At 39.7% G+C, this 19,239-nt stretch overlaps 1 long non-coding RNA gene across 4 annotated transcripts in view; it reads right to left on the bottom strand.

Moving 5' to 3' along the window:
- LOC113942892 overlaps positions 1-17,439 on the bottom strand; it is a 48,928-nt gene extending 31,489 nt beyond the window's left edge. For 3 of the 4 annotated variants that reach the window (XR_003526096.1, XR_003526097.1, XR_003526099.1), the window contains exons 1-2: positions 17,236-17,439; positions 12,474-12,564 (exon numbers count right to left, since the gene is read on the bottom strand). This is a non-coding gene — a long non-coding RNA (uncharacterized LOC113942892). The remainder of the gene's footprint in view (positions 1-12,473; positions 12,565-17,235) is intronic. The other variant, XR_003526098.1, reaches the window with a different exon arrangement.
- Positions 17,440-19,239: the final 1,800 nt, after the last annotated feature.

Raw genomic sequence — 19,239 nt, 5'->3', positions numbered from 1 at the left:
AGAAGCACATCTGCAGTTTTGTTGTAAACACTGCAAAAAGCATTAAGGTTTTTAAGGTAACCTTGGCAAAATCCAAATTAGAAAACATACTGTAGTGATTCACATTTAACCTCCAAGTTATTTTGCAGCATAGTTGACAGCCTGCATTCTTCAGAACTTTGTGTTGTTTGTTTTTTTCTTCCTCTTTCTCTTTGTAAGCAGCAGGACAAAGAGAAAAAAGCAAATCCAAAAAAAGCATGGGAATTTTTTTCTCCATTAGGGGCCTGATATGTAAAATACACATGAAGAACTAGTCACTTTTCTGGTCACTGAACTAAAAAGAGACACATTTCTTACAAGATCAGAATAACTGTCAAATCAATAACAAAAGCCACTTGGTTTTTTTTTTTAAGAAAAAGTTGTGTAGCTTATTACTTGACGATTCAGGTCTTCAGCTTCCCCCCCTCTAGTAAGGGTCACTCAGCCAAGAAAAAGCCTTCACTGTTCAAGTCATCATGGTACTGTCATCATTTCATAATGCTGCCAGTGCCATTGCCTTGGATCATCTTCCAGATAAGAGATGAGACAAAATCAGTTTGGTGAGCAGGGTGGGCAAGGTACACCTGACAGCAGTGCAGAAACAGTCATTCAGAATGGAGGGCATCTGCTCAGGCTCACTGAGAGAGCAAAAGCAAGAAAAAGATGCTGCAAAGGAAAGGGGTGGGGTTCTGTTTTTTTGAGAAACGTGCTGCACTGTAGGACTGTGCCTTTTATTTTTGGCACAAATTGCTGTAGCAAATTATATAGCTTATCAGATGTGGTTTGTTAGGCTCAGTTAAGAAACCGCTGCAAGGACTTGTTTTCCTTGTTGTCTGCACCCGATTATGAGATCGGCACAAATCAGATTCCTGATGTTGCACAGGAACAAGGTTGAAACTCCATGGGCCTTGTTTTTCCTATAACCAAATTAAGCATGATTGGGTTACAAACCAATTCAGCTCAGTTAGGTTGATTGTCTCTCTGACTTTACACAAAAGTAGTCTGCCTGTTCACTTCAATGCACAGGGATTTACTGGTGGGTAGGAAGCTACATGCTAATTTCAATCATTGCATAAGCTCACATAACTCCTCTTAAAACAACTGAATGGGATCAATGTGCCCTTGCTCCAGAGTTACATTTGGTCACTTAGTGAAGTGTGAGAACCCACAGACTGCAGGATCAAATCCTGCAAGCCCCTGTTTTCTTCTCAAAAGCCCAGACCAGCCCTAAAGGATGTAATCATGAATTACAGAAGGTACAGAAGGGATTTCAGAGTACGTTAATAAACAGGGCTTAGCTACAGCAACTAGGGAGCAGATACATATTTTATTCAGTTCTCCTGGATACTAGAAAAATAACCTTCAGTAAAGGGGTGGGCAGCAAGGAGATTAACACCGCCACTTCAATCTGCTTGCTACATGCAGTGCCTTTCCCACATCAGTAAGGCACTGTTACCACTGAAACAGGATAACCTGTTTGCCCTGATGCTGGTGGTCCCTGATGAGCAGACTACTCAGCAGTGAATGGCTGGTACCAAAGGCAGAAAGGAACAAGAGGGAAAAGATAGGCCAAATAAAAAATCCTTAGCCTTAGCCATCCATCTGTTTTCAGGGGAAGAGAGAAAATATTTCATTTTCTACCTGTAAAGAAAAATAGATTCATGTCACATCCTTCCTTGATTATCTCCAGCATTATGCAATTCAATAGATTTGCTGTCTTGATTAGACAGGCAGAATAGAATTTTAATTGTGAGTCTCTGGAAGGCAAAATGGAGAGATTTGTATGAAAAAACTGGGAGGCAGCAGTGTTATTGGAAGGCTGAGCTTTTTATAGTCAGTCTTTCTACTTCATTCGACCATCTGCCTTTACTTGTGCTCTGCTGCTTGGGGTTGAGAAGTTGCTGGCTTTAAAGATGAGCCGCAAAGTTTAACCAGATCAATAAATGTGTGCAAGATCTCTCCCTACTAGCAGAACAGCCTTCAGCATTCCAGCTACATATGTTGACAAAAAGAATGTTTTAATTTTAGCATTGTTTTTACTGTTTATCAAACAGAAATTATGCATGTAGTTGCTTACACAAGTCACAGTCAAAAAGAAAGTCCCTTTCATAAAGGCCTGAGAAATGTAGACGGAGAAAACTATTTTACTGGGGGGCAAACAGAGAAATTATTATTTTTTTTTTAGATGTGTGCTTATAGGTACAGTGGTAGGGAGAGGAGTTGGCTGGCCTATGCTATTGTTTACAGGTCAAGGAGAAGGTAGGAGTGTCTGAGTCAGAAGCCATGCTAATTTAAGGAATTTGGAGCTTAGTTCATGCCAGAAATCAGAGCTGAACTCAGTCCAGGACCAGGTGAAAGCAAATGTGGACTTTCTGATACCTTAATTCTACATCAGTGATGAAATGTGACAGTCATATTTATTGGCTATGTAAGTGGGCAGTAAAGCCACAAGTTCAGGTAGACAAAACACTTTGAGTGATATGTGGTAGTCTCCACTATAGGGATTCAACCCATTTTGGGATGCTATTTGCAAATGGTGATTTTCTCTGAGGTATAACTGTCTCCCTGTCTTTTTAATCATAGAAACTCTGGAGACAGAAAACATCACTTCCACAGGTTAATACATGGATTGTCCAGCCCAAATAAGCCACACTCTGAGTTCTGTAAGGTCCCTGGTTTAACTCACTGTGAGCAGGCTCTTAACAGTTCAGTGATGCGCTTTCTCTCCATGAAAAACTTTAAAATCATGTTGGGTTTGTTCCAACAGGAAAAACAGTTGCAACCATAAACAGTTTCATAGGGCTGGGAATATGTTCCCTGCCCAGATCTAACCTTTTCCATAGGTGAAATAAATATGAAAATGCCTCGAAATACACTGTTGCTACTAAACAAGAGATTTATGTTGCTGGATTGGAGTGTCACTATTTTGTTCTTGTCTATAAAATAGCCCTAGAGGTCGTAGTGTCAATCTGATTAGTCTACACATCTAAAAACTCAGGATCTTTAAAGTTTTTGATCAAAGAAATTATGCTGGAACTCTCCTAAGACTATTCAACATATGAAGATTTCAGGAATTTCTACCTTCTCAATGGAAATATTTGCATACAACACCTTGTTCTCTGCCTTTGCTATGGTCCTGGCAGTACAGCTGAGACTGCCTGGCACTCAAGTATTGTCCAGTAACACCTTTGTTTCAGCTACCATTTCACCCCTCTTTTGCAGCGACCTCTGAGGAAAAGGCTTGCCCGGTTTTTGCACAAGCTCCACTTGGTATCATCTCTGCATCTGCACAGGAGGTGCAGCTACTACTTGTAATGTCACTGTTTATCCACCATTTTTCACTTTGGTAGGTTTGCAACTCTGCAGACTCTTGTGAAGATTGAAAAACCTGCACCATCACCATCACCTAATGAGTGGCATTTTGCGCAGAAACCAGAACACTTTTTTTTTTTTTTTTTTTTAACAGAGGTCAACTTATCCATCACATTTTCCTAACAATGCTTTTTCTTATCTCAAGGACTAAAGTGTTCCTTCAAGGACTGTGCTCATACTTCACATGGAGTTTTCTTTACTGCTAGAAGGATTGTTGCAGTAAGGAGGCAGAAAGCAAATTTACAGCAAAAAAAGTAAAGAAGTAGCTATAGAAATAAAAATACATTGCCTTTCAACATTGCCAAAACACCTGTAAATCTCATTTCAAGGCAGACATAACAGACAATTAGGGACTGACTAGAGGAAATACTTAAGATATGCCCTTATACAGCAAAGCACTTAAATATCTGATTATCTTCAGTCTTGCCTTTTACTTCAGCATTTATTTATACACTTTGCTAAGACTGATTTTGAACAAGAAAAGCTCATCTAAATTTAAGGCACTTTACTGAGAAGATCAAGATAATATTTCAACTGATTAACCAGAGTTCAAGGCTGCTCCTTCTCAGTGATATAAAGGACATGCTGATACAACTGAACTCAATGAAAACTGCCACCTCTGGAAAATGATACCTTTTTCTTAACGATCTCAAACAGAGCTTCCATGCCTGATGTTAGGCACCTGCATATGGAAATGTTGTTATTGCTGTGTTAAACCCTAATCAATTACTATTATTGCAGGGGTTAAGCAAGCAAGCTCGGAATTTGAACCCGCACAAAGAAAGTCCCATGCACAGAGCAATGGGCCATCTACAGTACCAAAGAAAATGAATGGGCCGGCTATTTCATGGCCTCTCTGTGCCTCACAGAATCAGTACTGCTGAGCTTAATGATAACACATTTATCGAACTACACAGAAATAGATGTTAATTTTAAAATGTGTCAGGTGTAAAAGAGAGAGAAAAGGAAAAAAGCATTGCTGCAACCTTCTCTTTGTGGATTTTCCAAATTTTTATTCTAAACACGAGTCTAACATCATTAATGGAAATACCAGCTCAGCACCGTTGAACAGCAGTGTGTTTCTTTATATTTATTTTGCCCCCTCATATTTGCTTCCATTTAAGTTTTGCAATGTACACAAACAAACTGCAATGAGAAAAAAAAGACAACAAAAATGAAATGCATAAAAAGGCAGGCAATAGAAATTACCTTTGCCACTCCTTTGACAGTATTTTGAACATTTCTCCGCTAGTGGCTAAGGTGGGGTTTTTTTGCACTTTCAGGCAACTGTAGATGATAACATGAATAAGATTGTATGGTGTTTCATGAATTTAACAGAAACATTTTAGAGGCAATAATTGCTCCTTCTGGAGTGTACTTTAATTTAGAGATGGAATTCTTCCTGTGATTTATGTAGCAGTATATTTTATACCATGTAAGGTATGCTTTTAAAACTGTCTCACATATACACCTGTTTGAAATGTTTGCCTTCATATACACACTCACAACAAACATAAATACAAAAATCCATAGTCATAATGCACATGTATAAAAACACGCACCAGGTTATGTGTGTAGATGTGAATAAATCCATGTATGAAGGCAGGCATTTGTTTTTGTACAAATGCAGAAATTTCAAATTATTCTATCACTAATTAGATCATCTTTTTGTATAACACAGAGCCACAATAAATTATAAGCAAAAGATGACAGTCTAAGGGAAAACATAGGAAACACTTATGACCTCAGTGCGTTCCAGGAGTAGAGGTTAGGGGCAAATTTTGTGTCTTTTGGAATCACCACAAACTTCTGATTATCAGAAATAACAAGGTGCTGATTGCTTTGTGGTTTCTCTTCCTTTAAATACATGTCCAAGCAGAAGACACTCTGTGTGCAATGATATGCTAAGGAAACAGAGACAAGGCATCTTGTTTTCAAGACTGTCTTCATCTGCTACAAAGAGGGTAGCAGCCCATTGTATTAGTTATAGTACAGTCTGCAACAAACATATTTATGCAGCTGATGGGCCTGTTCTTTCCATCTGCCAAAACACTTTATATGCCTGCTGTGCATGGTGCAGTCAGTATGTTTACTGCTACTCTTCACCAGTGTAACCACATGAACATACTAATGCCAGTGACCTAGTCACACTCTGCTGTGTCTGGCTTAATAACCTGGGGACTAGGAGCCAGGAGTTTTATTCTTTTTTCTTCCACTTGCTGCTTTTCCTTTTTTCCTATCCCACAAATTTAACCAAGATTTCACAAATTTTCCCACTCTGTAGCAAAAGGAAACCAGCCCTGTGTAAATTTTTCCACACACAACCGAGACTGGCCTATTGCACCCTAGCGTTCAAATGGGGCGGTCAGCCAGGACATAATAATTTGTGTATCCAAGTCCCTGCCCCAGCTGCTAAATTACAGCCAGAAGACACAAGCCTAGAGGACACTATTTGTAGTCCTCTGTACCAGAGAACAGCAACATCAGATTGTGATTGTCACTGGACCAGCCTTAGGACCCTGGCATGTCACATCCCACATAAGCTGGTTGACTAGAGGGCTAATGATCTAGCTCGAAACCTTTCCTCCACTGTGAAGACATTTAATTAGTAACAAGAGGTGTAGTAGTTGGAATGGAGGAGCAGAAGACAAAGAGCAGCAGAGCAGCCCAGTGCTTCAGACACACTCCATACTTCATTTTCAGCAAGGCAGAGAAGTAAACTCATGTCTGCTGCATCTAGGAGAGCTATGGAGACAGTTTTCTTTAACCAAAGAACAAATCCTGTTAGCCTTTTTCACATTCACTATTCCTTCAAAAAATATTCCCATTTCAGTTGGGTACCTGTAGAAAAAGTAACTGTTTAGCATGAGAATGATGGGCCAAGGCCCCCTACAACCTAGGCATAAAGGACTGGGACTTTTTCATTTCTTTTTTCTCCTCCATGTGTCCTTCTCTGAGTCCCTCCCTGGAAATGGAAATGGTGTATTGTAATGCAGATTTCCTGCAGAATCTCACAGATCACTCTCTGCAGGGATTTCACTCTTCAGCTGAAATACTTTTCTGCCATGGTATTGTTCATTTATTCAACAGCTTTATTTTTAAACATGGAATACTATAATTGTGCATTACTAATTCCTTTAAAAAGCATTATAGTGTTTATTTTTTGATTGAGGCTTGAGGGCTTAAGATCATTTGGCTGAGTTTTATTGGTGTCTTTTTTATTCCATTATTTATGAATTTAAAATACACTATGAAAGGATCAAAATAAAGTAAAGGACCTCAAAACCCCACAAGTCTTCTTTTCATTTCTTCAATTCCAGCAATCAGTCTGTTTTCTCTTTCATGCTTTCTGCACAGAACCATTTCCTTTAATGTAATCACTGGTTGATTGACTCTTGCCTCTGTTTCCACTTTGCTCCTATTTTTGGAGGTCACAGAAACAGCAAAGGTTTCATTTAATTTCTCATTAGAGACCACACTTTGGCCCCAAAGCTCTCAAGAGCCCAGAAACAGAGAAACACCATCTACCTCAGTTCAGAGCCAAGGTGTAAGACCAGAATTGTGAAGCAGGGAAACCCTCAGTCCTGCCCTGAATTCACCCACAGGAATAGCTCTGGTCTCTGCCCCAGGCCACCTAATGCTGAAGTGACCAGTGGATGGTCTTCTTCAGCACTGCAGTGGCATCTCCCTCACAACAGTTTCAAAAAAGACAAGTCAAGTCAAAAGGAGCAACATGACAGTGAAGGGCCTCTCCCTGTGCTGTTGGTAAGGGAAGATATATGCCCCAGTACTACTAGTGCAGCTGGTACAGAGGAAAGATTTTCTGGGCAGACGTCTAAGCTTTTGTTGTACAGCTGCTTCAGAGAAATTAATCCAGGTTTTGTGGAGAAAAACGAAGACTGACCCACAGAAAGCAAAATCCCTGTGGAGGAGGGAGGGAGGAAGGGTGGTATTCACTAGCTTCCCCCACCATGGCAAGCAAACTTTTGATCTGAGCCTACTTTCACTATCTCACAGAATCACAGAATTGTTAGCGTTGGAAGGGACCTCTGGAGATCATTTCCCATATTTGCTGTATGCCTTACCCATGGTAACACTTCAGCAGCAAAAGAATACATTTGACCTGGACCTGTTCTTGCTCCAGCAATCCATAGTAGAGCCTGGAGAAATCGTCTATCTTCAAAGTTCAAGCTTGCTCGCAGTATCAGATAGGATGGCTCAGGAGATCTAAAGAAAATAAGCCCTGAACTACACTGTTTGGTGATCAGATATTAATGTTTTGTGTTTTGGTTTTGTTGGTTTTTTTTTTTTCCAAAAAGAAGCAGGAAGGTTTGTCCTTGTAATGATGACTAGAGCACAAAATTTGCAGTCTGGTTCATGGAACGGTCCTGAAGCATTACACTGATGTTCAAGAAGTTTGCACCTTACTGTAGCAAGAGCAAAGTTTGAGTCCTGTAGACATTAATAGGTCTCAAACATACTTAACTAGGGAAGACTTCATCCCACTGAAAGTAAAGCATGGGATTAGGAATTTTGCTGAATATGAGCCTCCAAAAAACCTGAATTGTATTGTTGCTCTGGAAGTAATGACCACAGGTATGTTTTTATATCTCCGAAGTAAAAAATACTGCTAATTAAAAAAGACCATTTAGATTACGGTTAAAGAACTCCTAACAGAAGTATTTGCTATGGGCTAATAACAGTTGTAACCCCCTACGTTAACTCTATATGCTAAGATCTGCCTTAAAATGTGCATGGGCAGTTTCCACTGGTGCATGTAAACATAAATTATTGAATAAAGAATAATTGATTTAGAACTGTAAACGATCAGTAGCCTTGCAGAGAAAAGGGACAGCAGTAGACAGATACATTTTAAGTACTAATGACTCTGCCATATGAGAGTAGCTTTACTCTGTATAATGCATGAGTGGTAAAATAGGTCAAACCCTGGAAGCATCCACATGTTTGAAATCATTATGAATACAATGGTTTTACTGCATCACCAATTGCATAAGAGCTCCAAAGCAAAGGCGCATGTGGAATGCAAAACATAATGAAAATCCTTGCTCTTGTGTTGCAGATTAGAAAGCTACTAGAGATTTTGGATCCTTTCCCAAATTTAATACAGTTACTTTCCTGTGGTCAGTGCTTCTATGTTTTCATTTTTGTGTGAGGATTTTACTCCCTTGTTCTTTTTGTACCATTCCTAAGATTTCAGCTGTTTGTCGTATAGAAAATTTGGCATATTAACAATGATAGTCATTTTTATTCAAAGAAAAGTGTGGCCATCCCATTTATATTCTGCTAGAGCTTTCAGGGATGGGGGAAGGCTTCATCCCATGACATCCCATCCCCCACAAACAGAGGAAGCTACTTTGCTGCCTACCTACCACTACAGCTATAGTTATGTCAGTGCTAGGTAATGAAAAGGCTTTGTTATTTAACAGGCAAATAATAGAGAGCCTTTGTGCAGGGATAATTACAGTGGTTTGGATATTCCTGGATTAACTCTTGGGATGAACATTCATCTCAGTAAATCACTAATAAATATACATTAGCACCATGTCTCTCTCTATTTTATACTCTAGTAATTTTGGTCATACTACTCGCAAGTCTATCTGGGGCTGATTATGACATACAGGCTTCAATGCCCTTTGTCCATCTTTGCCGTATGACTGTAGTACAACAGTCAGAACTTCCTATGTTTTACCTCAATCAATTTGTCTTCTGATAAGGCAGCAACAAGGTTGCATAGCTTGCTGGCTGCTGGGAAGAGTAACTGGCAAATATTTGTACAGCACTTCGAAGAAGTAGGACCTGACTTATTGCAGCATTACTTCAGTTTTTAGATCAGTATTAACCATTCAAATGCATGACACTATCATATGAAAAAAAGCAACTGCTGAGAACCAGGCCCACAAAGGACCATGTGCCATTGTTTCTCTCCTTGCACTATTTTCATATCTGTTATTTTTGCCAAGCTACCATTTGTTCAAGCCAGTTCACCATACAAGTCGATGAGCAGTTTCTGAGAACAAGGGAAGGGATGCAGGGTGGTGACAGGTATTGGAGATGCCCAGACAGAGGAGCAGGAGTCACCTTTGCCTGGACCTCTTGCTAGTGTGAAAACACTCAGGCCAAAGACTGGTTTCTATGGAAAGATGAAAAGTCTTGAAATCATATAAGGAACCCTAAATACTAATCACAAAGATGTGCTGCATCTCATACCTTCATAATTTATGTTTGTGGAAATCAACACAAGATTTTGCTGTATTCAGGGCTCCTTCTTTCACAGGATGACCCACAGATACAGGTAATGACATATTTCCCAGTACTGTTGCCCTGGACCTGAGCTCTGACTGAAGAGTTTTTGATGAAAATGAGGAGGCCCAAGGTCCAAATGTTTATCTTATACTTACAAGCAGTATTATTTAAACTAAATTATGCTACCTGACAGCTCTTTTTAGTCAGAGGGCTACAAAACAGCCCTCTTTGAAGAAAAAGTAAGACACAAAAGTTTATAGAGGGGAATGAAGAGTGGGAAAGTACTGCTATTATTATGGCTAAGAGTGATATGAAATTGCTGTGAAAATCGGAAATCCATAATTTTATTGCCAAACCTGGTTTAATCTACAGTAATAGTCATTAACAGTGGAGATGGAAAAAAAGACCTATTAGGTCATTTTACCTATCTTCTTGTTAATTAAGAGTGTCTCCTTACAAGGATTTTGACTGTTTTGTTCATTTTAAAAATAACTAAAGCAATGAGGGTTCAACTGATTTCTTTGGGAGACCATTCAGCAGACTAGCACACCTCACTGCTATGAAATTTTTCCTCATTATCAGCATGGATTTCTCTTTGTTCACTCTCATGCTGTTATTTCTAGTTATACTTGGTTGGACTATTTCTGTATTACATCAAATTCCATCATTTCATCTCACATACGTATTTCTTTCCCAAGGCAGATACCGGGTTAAATCTAAGCTTCAGTCAAGAAACTGGATGTAAGCCCATAGTAGTGATTGGCTATAAGAGGTCCTATTTTTACTACATATTGAGCCCACAAACAAAAATAATTGCTTTTTCAATTCTAAATGGGAAATATGAAAATCAATTTTTTTCTTCAAGGATTCTTTTTTTCCCCCAACTATATGACTGCCTGCTTCTCAAATCCACTCAAGCACTTAAAAAGCAGCTTCCCCTCCAAGAAAACTGAACTGACATTCTGGAGCTGCAAGTCACATCGTAGTTCACATTTAAAGGGAAGGAATGTCTTTTATTTACTACAGGACCAATACCAGACATATCTTTGCTCAAATAGTTAGCTAAAGGTGAATGTGTTCCCTGCAGAAGGTCACAACAGAGTATGTACCACTTAAGTCTCAATTACACTCTATTTATACCTGAAACTTTCCCTAATTGGGAGATTCTGGGAATTTTTCTCCATTTAGCTGTATTTTGGATATTTTACTCTCTCTTGGAGAAGGCATTTGTAGAATTAAACATTATCAATATTGGTGTGAAGTGGACCTCCCAGTGTATAGCAAGACAAAACTGTGTAGGCAGTTAAGTAATATTGTTAACTAATATTATGCACATTGCCCCTCTTTATTTTCACCCATTCTCAGGTACCTAACACCTTTAACATTCAATCCCCTGTAAAAGAAGTAAAAGCTTTCCTGAAAAATCTTTTTTTTTCTCTCAGAGAACAGTGAGTAAAACCCATGAATAAAAATACAAGTTTTCCAAACAAGTGGAAACAAACTGCCAACAAACAACTGAACAAACATATTTCAGAAGCCTAATATTATCTCTAAATTGAGCTAATGAAATTATAAAGATGCTCTGATTTATCCTTTTCTTTGAAACACATTCTCCATAAAAGGGTATTGATCTCACCATACCACCTTCTTTCAAGCTGACAACTTTTCTGAAGAGGGAAAAAAACCAGGACAACATATTCATGCCTGTAGTCACACTCCTAAACCTGTGGCCAGATACCCTAAAGAGAAACTAAAACTTATGCAGAAGATCCAATCATATAATCGTAGAATGTTTGGTTTCAAAGGGACCTTAAAGATCATCTAATTCCAACTCCCCTGCCATGAGCAGGAATACCTTCCTCTAGATCAGGTTGCTCACAGCCCCATCCAACCTGCCCTTGAACACTTCCAAGTATGGGGCATCCACAGCTTCTCTGGGCAACCTGTTCCAGTGCCTCACCATCCTCCAAGTAAAGAATTTCTTCCTAATATCTAATTTGAATCTCTCTTTTAGTTTAAAACTGTTCCCCCTTGTCCTATCACTATCTGCCTGTGTAAAAAGTTGCCTTCCCTCATTTTTGTAAGCCCTCTTTAAGTACTGGAAGGCCACAATGAGGTCTCCTCAGAGCTTTCTTCATTGCTTCTGGTTAGCAAGCCATTGCTTTTATTTTGTTGATAATTTTCAGGGAGGAATAACTGTGTTAAAATACATTTCTAGATCCTTTTTTCCTGTTTCTGGCCAAGTCCTCCCTTCTGTTTTGCAGTTCAGATAAATTAAATACTGATTTATAAACTACAAGCTTATTCTCTTGTCCTCACGAACATAAGGACTGTCTGTTGTTCTTGTGAGAATAAATTCATTCTGCTCAGCTTTCCCTATATATACACATGCTGGGATGAAAGGTTACTGTGAAGTCTCTGGATCTGATCAGCTGCATGGCAGTGTAGAGAATTAGTGGGTTACAGGAGATAAAAATTTAAAGTGAAAATAAAGAAATGCTTAAAACTACATTAAAGCACATGTGCATATCACAGGAAAGTCCAATGTATTGGCATTCTGGAGAATGGTATAGCAAACCTGTAAACTTCCTAGGCTTGTTGTGTATATGCCAGACCCTTGGAATTAGCTAGTGTGGAAAATGTTCTTGTAGTTTCACTTCCTCTGCAAGGTCTTGGGTTACGGTTTTTGTTTGTGGCATTGCCTTTTGAGGGTGTTGGGGTTTTTTTCCCTCTTTAAGCAATGAAAAATGCAAGGGAAAGAAATTTACCAGTTCAAGTTCCTCAAAAAACAGGTTAACTATTCTCCTATACATTCTTACCTTGTGTTTGTCACCATTTCCAAGCTCTGTCTATTACTTCACAAAACTGCTTTATCAGTCTCTCCTGAGAGCAGGGTGGACAGTCTGGGATCTGTTTTAGAATATGTTTAAGTATTGCATACACATTTATGTTGTATCAGTTCATATTTAAAAAAGCAAGTTCAGAGAATGGTGGCAGATTTCACAGTAGACTTTAGATCTTCTAGATACACCCTCTACAGTTCTGGGTTACCAAGAAGGAAAGCTCTGTTACTTATTAACTTAGTGCTTGATGTCCTAAATAACAATGAGCCAGAAGTGCATGCAAGGGTTGCTCTCAATGCAAGGCACTCCATTTCTCAAGGGCCAAATGATGTGTAGCACTTTCTCCAGCCAAGGGACTTGGGAAAGAAAAGCCCAGGTATTGCAGCCCAGACTGTGATGAAGCTTTACCCTTCTTCTACTCTTGTGTGAATGAGAGTAGGGAGCTTTAGAGTATGTTCTTACAGGTATGTTTTTCCTAATATTCACATGTCCCCAATATTCCTTAGGACCTTTTAGGAATCTTTACATCAAAAGATGTGTAGTGGTTGAGGCTGCTGACACACTGGAAAATGCAGGAGGGCTCCTTGGGAACATGATTCTCTCCAGCCTGCAGCACACAAAATTGAGGTAACTTCCTAGCTCTCAGGGAGATTACTTTGAAACTGCATGAAACAAATCATTCCACCAAATAATTTCCACAGTCAAAAGCTGGCAATATTAGTCCATAAATCAAACCTGTATTGCATTCAGTCCCTCTACTCTGCTTTCTCCTTGAAGACAGGCAAGCAAATCCAGGCTTCCTTACTCCAGACAGTAAATACCAGTCATTGCCTTCTAAATTAATTTGAGAAGTCTGTTTGGTTGCAGTTATACCAGGGGATGAAAGTAAAGTTGTTGTGACCATCAGATCCTTCGATTCTGAAAGTACAGTCAAGTCAAATATTTAGATTTGTTTCTAGTGTCTGCTGTTTCTGGTAAGCACTAATGTTTTCAAGAAGTCCCATAGATAGACTTGGCAGTCTTCCTTTCACTCCAGAAAGGAAGATGTGTCATCACTTACACCCTAAAACACAGAGGTTCACAGGAGCAATGGAAACTGACCTTTGCAACAATGTTGTTGATGTAAGTCAACATTATATATAGATTTATATAACGTCTTGACCAAATCTATACAAGCACTACTACAGTTTCAGTTTTTCGACAATAGATTAGGACAGTAATAACAAAATAATTAACTTCATAAAACACTACAGTATGTTCTTAGCAAGATTCTAACAAAATCTGGTGAAATACCAAAGCAATCAGTCTTATTTTATCTTTGGGCAAACTAGCGGGTTAGGTGGCTTGAATTTACTGTAAGAAAGTCTTGTCTTACTAACTGTATCTGACCAGGCCTTTCTCCCAGCATTGCTCGCTGCAGGGCAGCTCCAGCAAAAGTGCCGGTAGTTCCCAATGCAAACTGGTAGAGACCAGTTCACAGCAGGTTCCAGGACACTGTTTTGTCTAAAACTACTCAGCCATTCCATGCAGCAAAACAGCTACTATCTCAGACCTCCTGCTTTTGCTGTGACCAGGGGGGCTGCATTGCTCTTAGCAATGGGGATAGATAGGGACAATTTTCAGGAAAAATTAAAAAAGAAAGAAAAAAAAATGGGAAAACCCTAATGAAGGCAAGGGTATGGAAGCGAAAGTTCAAACCAAGCACCTCCAAAGCCCTATTGCTAATTTCAGAATTCTTTAAACCTGTGAATAAAAGCATGAATTCAAATTAATCAATTGTCTTTTAAAGTCGCTGAGGTAGCACTCTATTACCTGTGCCTTTAGAGTGCATCTCAGATGTGTCATTCAGGCTTCTGAAGACAAGAAAGATACAAATGAATCACCTTGTTACAAATTAATCACCCTGGGATTAGGGCTAAAAATTTCAAAAGCACCTTAAAATGACTTAGAAATCTAATTCCCGTTTTCAGAATTCACTTAGGCAGTTACATCCTGACTCTAGTCAAAAGTCAATGGGATGATAACTCCTAAGTCACTCTAATACATCCGAAAATGTTACCTGCTTCTATATGTAACACAACAAGCCCCTCTGTATTCGCATTTGCCCTTCAGTGAGTGTCCCAGGCTTCTGCTTTTTCATCCCTGATTTCAGTCCACATTTACCATATGTTGCGCTTTCATTTTCATTAAACATTTTGAAAGATGGAGGTTTCAAACAGTGAGCTACTCATTCATTCATCTTTCCACACAGAAACCTAGCATCAGTAAAACAGCAGTTTCAGACATTATTTTTAACTAATGAGAAATGAAATGTTTTTCCTGACATTGACAGCAAAATCCATGCACCTATTTGTATATTTTACATAATGATACAGCATGTGCTACTGTCATATCTCAGACTAAGCATACATTTTGGTCTTCTCCCAGTTATATGCCTTTTTCATAAGTTAATGGGTAATCATAGGATAGACAAAGTTTCATTTGAGTCCTAAGGGGGTAAAGCAGTAGTTGAGCTATCTGGATGGTACTGCTCTTCCATTGACCAGATTATGATAAAGTCCCTTTTCTTCCTTGGGGCATTGGAAAAATCTTTTAATTCTCCATGTCTGTTCCCCTCCACCCTATGTCTGTCTTGTCCATTGTATCTGCAACATTATGTTGGCAGCACTTCTCTCATAAATGTCTGATTCCACTATGGCACAAACTATAAGAAATAAAGGAATACTCATGTCTAGACTACACCTATTCAAAGCATATATAAACATAATATGTTGCTTTCTGGTATAAAAAAAGACGAACTTCATAGTGCTAGTGAATGGCCAGCTAGAAAAGGGAATTAAGATAGGGCAGAGAGGCAGAAAACAAAAGCAAAAATCACATTCAGATCTGAAGGAAAATTATATTCAGCAGTTACCCTGGCTTTCAGCTCAAGATTTCCCTTCCCTTCACCCACCCCCCACACCCTTTTTTTTATTGTTTACTTTTTAGTTCTTTTGCCCAAGACTCTGTAGTTTTCAGTCTTTTGTCATCTTCCCTAGACAAAAGCACAGGACTTGGGGAAAAGGATTAGGGAAAGGGAAATTCCTATCCTGACATTTATTTCTTCAGTGACCTTGACAAAGTCACTTAATTTATTGTTTCCCTTACTGTAACAAAATGGACAGGAATAAAAATGAAGTCTTTTTCTAACAGTCACAACTGCTTTGTGATCCAATCCTGTCTGCTGAGTCTGCTCTAAAACCCCAGATTAAGTTAGTACAGATTCAAGCTGCAATTGTTATCAGTAATGCCTCGCCTCTCCTCTAGACACACTTTCTGCAGCAGTCAATACCTGTTCAGCAGCCGGTCATGGTGGGAGAATAGGAATCGCCAGAATAAATGCTGTGCCCTTTCTCCCAAGCCTGTTGCATCTCAATAAACTTTGCAGTGTGTCCAGCAAAGGAGGAATTCAAAAGGGTGGTCCTAAATCAGGACTCTGAAGGGCTTTGCATTCAGAATAAGACACTATGGGAGTATCATGATGACAGCTGCACTTACATCACTGAAAATAATTATTCTGATCCATGAACACAAGCTAAGCCGTAAGAATGGTCTTGTAAGCAAGGTCTGTTTTAATAGAAACATAAGTATTATGCATTACAGTCTATTATAAATTGGTTGTAATTTTCTCCTGACACTCTGTGAATTAAACTAGTTAGGATACAAAAAAAAATAACAAATGCCACAAAGCAGAAAGCAAGCTCAGTGTCTGAAGGTTAATGATTGCTCATGAAAGCTACAGAAATAAATTATCTGCCTAGGGACACTGTCACATGATCGGCACAAAAGCTGCAACAGCCGAAAATGTTTATGTAGAGAAAAAAACACTGTCAGCATCACAGCGCCCTTCCCCCACCGCCGGAGCACAGTCCCGAGCCAAACAGCTGCTCCTGACTGCTTACATTAAACTAATTTGTGCTGCAACATTGCAGCTGCTTAATTTTTAGACTGAACTTTATCACCAAGAAGTGTTACAATAACAAGTGATGCAGCCCTGTCTCTGAAGAAATAGCAAGTTCCTCAACAACAAAGGCAGCTTAAGGTGCTGAAATTCAAGAAAGCAAGAAGGCCATGACCAAAAGAGTATTTTAAATCTTAATGACCTACTCTTACTGGGAAAGTAAAAAATAGGTTTGCTTCTAAATTAATTGGGGGATCAGACTGTGCCCCTAAGTGGACGCGGACACCTCAATATCAGGGATCAGTGACCAAGAACCATGCCATAGGCTTATGGAGCAGGAAGGTTGGAAGCAAGGTGAGGTATTGGGGCTTCCAAGGATCACCCACCCTTCCCAGGTGGCCTCCCCTGCACTTGGTGTTGTGAGATTGCACTGCAGAGCCCCATCACTTGCACCACCTTCCCTGCAGCCTTGCCCCTTCTCTTCTCCAAGCCCCCACTGGTTTGGGGGTTGGTGTCCTGTAGCACTTCTTGCATGTCTTTCTGGCCACAGGTTCACTGGTGTCTCCTCAAAACATTTATTGCACTCAACATTTAAAATGCACAAGTTTAAAAAAAAAAGGGAAAAACCCTAGCGGATTCATATCCCAACAGCTTGAAAGCCCTGACCTCCTCCTCACCCCTCCCACTGCCTCCCCCCGCCCCAATCCCAATCCGAAAAAATGCATTCGAAGGCAGTGGCATCAGAGGAAGTGTTTACAGAGAGTGCTGCGCCTTGGGTAACGCAAGTGCTGCACTTACAAAATGTCACATGTTGTTCCTCCCCTTTTCCTCTGAATTATTTTCCTCTGTTAACATGCAGGGCTTCGTCTTCTGCTGAAACAGACACTGACCTGAACTGGTGGTGATTCCTGCCAAATATGCAGGCACTGTTTTGCTACATTTTGGAATTCGGCGAAGTCCATGTGTCAGGCATTTGCTTGTGCTCAGGAAACGCCAGTGCTCAGTCCAAAGCCCTCCCCGCCCCCTCCCGCCCCCAATGCTTGGAATGCACAGAAACTTTTCAGTTTTTAATTAGTTTTAATATGATTAATGTTTTTAGCTGCATATCTTGTTACATCCAGTATGCTTGTTAAAAAAAAAAAAAAAAAGGACCGTTTAAATGTACTGGTCTTAGTTATTAAGAAAACAAATGGAGACAGGGAAAAGAAAACCCACCGAGAGAGCAATTATACAGTTAAACAAAAAAGCTGTAGTTGCTCGCAGTGGTAACCGGGTTGCAGATAGACTGTTGTTTGCCTGTCTGCCCGTCTGTGCTTGGGGAGGAAAAGAGGCATAGGGAATTGGTAATGCAAAAAAAAGGGGTGCTCCAACTGTACACCCCACCTTTCCCAGTCTTCCGAAGACCAGCTAGAAAGAGGAGATGCTAAATGAAATTATGACTCCTTTCTGTTCAATTTAAAAGCATTAAAAAAATGCATAATCCCTTGGTGGGATGGGGGTTGGGGGGAGGGAAGAGGGAGAAGGGGGGAATGGCTCTTTGGTTTTTATCAAAATAACATTAGTCAGACTTTTACCCAACAGCAGGAGCTGATGGTATCTGGAGTCCATTTTATTCCACCCCAAATGTGTAAGAATAGGGGTGACTGGATAAACAGGCCCCAGGGGCTTTTGCCTGCTATTCATGGAGCAAAGCTGCAAATGGAAAAAATATTTTAAAAAGAAAAAATTGGGGTAAAGGAAAGAATAGCAAAGTCCCTTGCTCCCTTATCAGATCTTCCTCTCAAGTTTGGCCTTTAAACCTGTAAAACTTTATGTATTTCTTAAAAGAACACCTCTGAAAGAAAAATGTGAGGGATAAGACCCAGCTACAAAACTGGAACTCTCATCTGTACAACACAGACAAGCAGTGTGAGGGAATAACTGCAAGGAAAGAAAGTGTTAAGGAGTGGTTTGAATCAGGAGTTTTAGGGAAAACAGGGATATTGGAAAAGGAGGCTACCTCAGGTCCAGGAGGCCTATGGCAGAATACAGAAGTACTAGAAAACAAAAGGAGGAATCAAAAGGAAGAAGCAGCACACTCAAAAGAATATAGGTAGAGACTGACTTATTAAATAGGATTCTCTTAAGTGAAGGAGCTTAAATATGCAGTGGGATTAAAAGCAAATATGGGGATTTAAGGATAACTTGCAGAAAATTTGAACTTTCTCTGAAATTTCAGAGTCAAGAATATCAGATAAAAAAAAAACCACTCCACATAAAGCTATTAAAAATGGTCCTTTTTATAAAACTCACACTGAGCACAGCCTCCTTGTGCAGTGCCAGGAGGATGAGGAAACAGGCACAGGCAAGAGGTTCACCTCCTCCAGTGAGGCGGGCCCACAGGCAGTCAGCTCTGCACTCTCTCGCCCATATCCATGCCAAGTGCCTCAACCAGTTCATTATTCCAGCGGAAAGGGCGATGTTCTCCTGCCACCCAAATTCTCTCCTATTACCTGAAAACATTCCCAGACAGATCCAGATGAAACTAAGTCTATAAAAATATTTGGTTTCACTGAATCAACATTTTCCAATATTCTTCAGGAAAATCCCAGTCCAGCATAATATTCATGAGAACAATTAATAACTCAGTCAGGTCATCTACACAGCCTGAGCACATGTACACATTTGTATGATTCACTTATGATTATACAGACTGGCCTCTAATTCTTTCCTTTACCCTTTTTCCTCCAGACACATTTGCACACTGACAAATCATTTTCTTTTTAAATCAATCGGCCAGGAAAAATGTTTCCTCCATCTGCA

This window comes from Corapipo altera, unplaced genomic scaffold, assembly GCF_003945725.1.
Source record: "Corapipo altera isolate COAL_440 unplaced genomic scaffold, ASM394572v1 2b, whole genome shotgun sequence".
Lineage (NCBI taxonomy): Eukaryota > Metazoa > Chordata > Aves > Passeriformes > Pipridae > Corapipo > Corapipo altera.
This window is presented reverse-complemented; position numbering and strand designations above follow the sequence as displayed.